The following is a 4,264-nucleotide window of genomic DNA, read 5'->3' as shown; positions in this document are numbered from 1 at the left end:
GCATCTAAAACAGACTCATCCCGGTAGTACCTATTCTTCATTACTTTGGCAAACAGAGAGTTAGGCTATTGAATTAACCTCCATGCTTGTTTTGCCAAAAGAGCATCATTGAACTTCGCTAGATCCCTAAATCCCAATCCACCTTCTCTTTTTGAACGTTTTAATTTATTCCAAGCAATCCATGGAATACCTCTCTGTGTTGAACTCCATTCCCACCAGTATTGCATTAGTAAAGTTTCAATTTCAGATGTGATTCCAATAGGTAGTTTGAAACATGACATAGCATAAACCGGCATCGATAAGGCCACTGAGTTAAGCATAATTTCCTTTCCTGCTGGGATAATTTCTTAGCAGTCCAATTTTTGTACGTTTTTTTGACTCTCTTGACAATATATTCAAACATTTCTTTCTTTCTCCGCCCAAACTGTTCTGGAAGGCCAAGATATTTCCCCCCTCCTCCATGATTAGGGATGTCCAGGATTGATTTTAATCGTGACTGAGTATGGCCATAAACTCTACTCCCAAAGGTGATAATTGATTTTGATGTATTTATCTGTTGCCCCGAGTAATACTCATAAATATCAAAGACATCTTTCAAATTTTGACAGTTTTTCTTATCTGCTTTGCAAAAAAATAAACAATCATCAGCGAATTGCAGGTGAGTAATACTTGGTGCACCATTACCAATCCGAATGCCACATAATTTTCCTTCCCGTTCACTTGTGCTGATTAAATGACTCAGAATGTCCGAACAGAGAATGAAAAGATATGGTGATAATGGGTCACCTTGCCTGATTCCCCTTGTTGGTTGTATATGTCCATAGGGAGCTCCATTTATTAAGACTGAGTAATTCACAGTCGTTACAACCGCCATGATCCAGTTGACCCATTTAGGACAAAAACCAAAGATTTTCAAAGTAGTCTCAAGGAAGTTCCACTCCACTCTGTCGTAAGCTTTTGTTACGTCTGTTTTTACTGCCATGTAGTTCTGTGAGACTCGTGTCCGGACCTTCAGCGAATGCATTACTTCGTGAGCAATCATTACATTGTCCTGTATTAATCGTCCTGGAATAAACGCTGCCTGTGACTCCTAGACTATGGCGTTCAAGTGAGGCTTTAATCGTTGAACCAAGCATTTAGAAATAATCTTGTATAGAACATTGCATAATGATATAGGCCTGTAGTCCGAGAGAGTTGTAGGATTTTCAATCTTTGGTATCATACAAATATTTGTATGGCTTATGCTCTGTTTCATTGTCCCTGTGTCGAAATAAGTATGTACTTCTTGTATTACTTGTGGTCCAACTATTTCCCAACATGACTTATAAAACCTTGCTGTTAATCCATCAGGACCTGGAGCACGATCATCACCAATAGAGCTAACTGCATTATAAATTTCTTTGTTTGTAAAATCTTTTGTTAAATTTTTGTTTGCCTCATCCGAAACCCTAGGTCTGAAATCCGCAAAAACAGAGGGTGATACATGATGATTTGCTGTCGTGTAGATATTTGAGAAGAAATCTTGGGCGTGAGCACCAATTTCCCGATCCCCCTGATATAAGTTACCATGTGCGTCTAAAACAGAAGAAATCCAATTTTTAGCAAAGCGTGTTTTTGCACAAGCATGAAAGTAACTGGTGTTTTGATCTCCTGCCGACATCCATTGATTTCTGCTTTTTTGTTGCCAGTGCTTTTCTTCATCACTATAGGCTTTTGTCAAATCATCTTGCAAGTTTGGGATTGATCTTCTTATAGATGGTATTATACTCTCCATTGCAAAATTTAGGCGTGATTGATGCATGACTATACGTTCTTCTGAATTAAGATGATGATCACGTTTTAACTTTGCCATACTTCGCCTGCAGTTTTTTATCCTTTCAGTAATTGAGATGCCTGCATTGTCATCGTCTGTAAGCCAACCTTCTCGTACTGCTATCTGAAAATGTGGTATGTCTAAAAGACGTTTATCAAACATGAAGATACGTCTTTTATGTCTCACCATGTCATTTAAGTCCAGTAAAATAGGCCTATGATCGGATCCAGCAAAGTCAAGAAAATGTGCCTCTGGATTTGGGAAGTTTGCAGCTCCCGGAGAGTTGAACATGGCCCTATCGAGACAACATTGTATTGTGTGGGAGTGACGTTCTCCAACCCATGAGAAAGCATTCCCTCTTGATTGTATATCTTGGAGATCACATACAGCTATCATGTGTCTAAAATCTCGGAAAGTCCAGTCTTCTCTAGCTGGTCCACCTATCTTCTCACGGTTACTGATTATTTCATTAAAATCTCCGATTAGAATCCAAGATTCATTGCGTGTTTGGCTTAAATCTTCCAATCTCTCCCACAATTCATGTCTTTCATTTGGTATTGGGTGTCCATACACACAAGACAAATAGAACTTAATGTTATTATGTTCCACAGTTACATCAATAAGTCTCTCATCATGTGAGAGTAAGGATAAGACCACATTGTCTTTCCAAAATAAACATAAACCTCCACTCCTACCTTGAGGAGGTTGAATAAAAGCATGTAAAAATCCTAATTCACACTTAAGTTTACATATTACATCATCCTGATTGAGAGTTTCAGAGAGAAAGAGAATATCACACTTAGTACTATTACAGAGCTTTTTTAAACGCGAAGACGTTAAAGAAGGACCAACGCCTTGGCAATTCCATGAGAGGACCTTCATATTGGAAAGTCTGGGGGTACCGGGCCCCCCGCGCCTCCGTTGAATCTTTGGTGGACAGAACAAGAACCCACTGAAACTGTGCGCTATGTCTTCTTGCGGAGTTGGTTCAGGACCACCATCTCCTCAGCTGCCTCTGCATTGTTGAAAGAAGTTTCAAACTGCACCCTTTTATGCTTCATTAAGACAAATTCCGGTTGAGCATTGTCAGAGATATCATCAAGAAGGGTCTTGGGTTCATACTGGTCAGCAAAACGTCCTGCATATTTTGCGTTTAAGTAGTGGATACGTTCAGCAGTTAAGTCCTTGTCAATGAAGACGCTTGGGAGAGCCTTATTCATCATCGGGTGAGAGCCAGAACACTGAACAGAGCTTGATGATGGTGGTGGCATTTGTAGTCCCGGGATCAGACTTGCAGGGTCGACAGAAGGTAGAGTGTTCGCATTAGACATATTCTTGTCTCCATTATTGTGATTCTCACCATCGCTGTCGTTATCTGAATCCTCTGGTTCAGAATCATCAAAAGCAAGAAAACACTCCTTGGCCTCATGTTTTAGTGACCCACATCTCGTACAGAAGTTACGAAGTCTCTCATAACGATACTTAATTATCGTGTTCTCATCAGCAATAAACTGAATGTTTTTCTGAAAACGCAAAGCATCATCTACATTCCAATTTATCTTAACACGAACAGCCCCTACTTGCATTTCATTCTCATTGTAATCAACATCAGAGACATAGCCTATCTTGTTCCCTACCCACCTAGCCGTATCGTTGGTTAAACAAAGAGTGGGGATACCTTGTATTTGTACCCAGAAGGGTATGATCTTCATGTTTTCCTCGGTTATGTTTGGATACCAACGGTGTGTGGTTAACATCCAATCATTGAAGGACCAGGGACCCCTTCGCAGAACCAAATTGAGAGAGTCTTCAGACTGGAATAGAAATTGGGCTCTCCCACCTTCGAGAATTCGTCCCACACATTCATCAGGGAATCCCCAGACCCTTGGCATTTGTCGGATTAGTGCTAGGAGATTCTGTTTCCTCGGATTGACCGGAGTGACAACCAGTGTGTGTCGATTGACAGAGATTGCGCGAGAAAGGAACTCCGGTGGTAGAGAGGCAGGAGTATCATCGATACCCAAGTCGAGATCTTGAACGGATTTTCGGATATTGTCACTCATAATCCTTGTTGTACTGGACTGATTGAATGGAATTGGGGTGATGATTGAGAAAAAGTGTGGGAAAGAAGGAGATTTATAGAAGACCCATGGCGGTTTGCTTCGACGGTTATCTCCCGAGAAAAATGGGAGAAATAAACTGTCATCTTTAAACGACAGAAACAAACCGCCGACATGAATCTCTCAACCAAAATTGGAGAAACTCCCGGTCGGAAACAAACTCCTGATCACAAAGCGGATCGGAGAGGAGAAATTGAAAGAAGAACGAAGACAATCGCCTGACAGATCGCCCAGAGCAAGAGCCATTGTCACTTCTCATATACAACAGTCATAGAGACTCAAATTAAACCACTCGAAGATTTTTTTTTTTTTTTTTTTTTGGGCCAAAAAA

The sequence above is a fragment of the Camelina sativa genome, chromosome 2 (assembly GCF_000633955.1).
Source record: "Camelina sativa cultivar DH55 chromosome 2, Cs, whole genome shotgun sequence".
Taxonomy (NCBI): domain Eukaryota; kingdom Viridiplantae; phylum Streptophyta; class Magnoliopsida; order Brassicales; family Brassicaceae; genus Camelina; species Camelina sativa.
The sequence above is the reverse complement of the archived record's forward strand: the minus strand, read 5'-3'. Positions refer to the sequence as shown.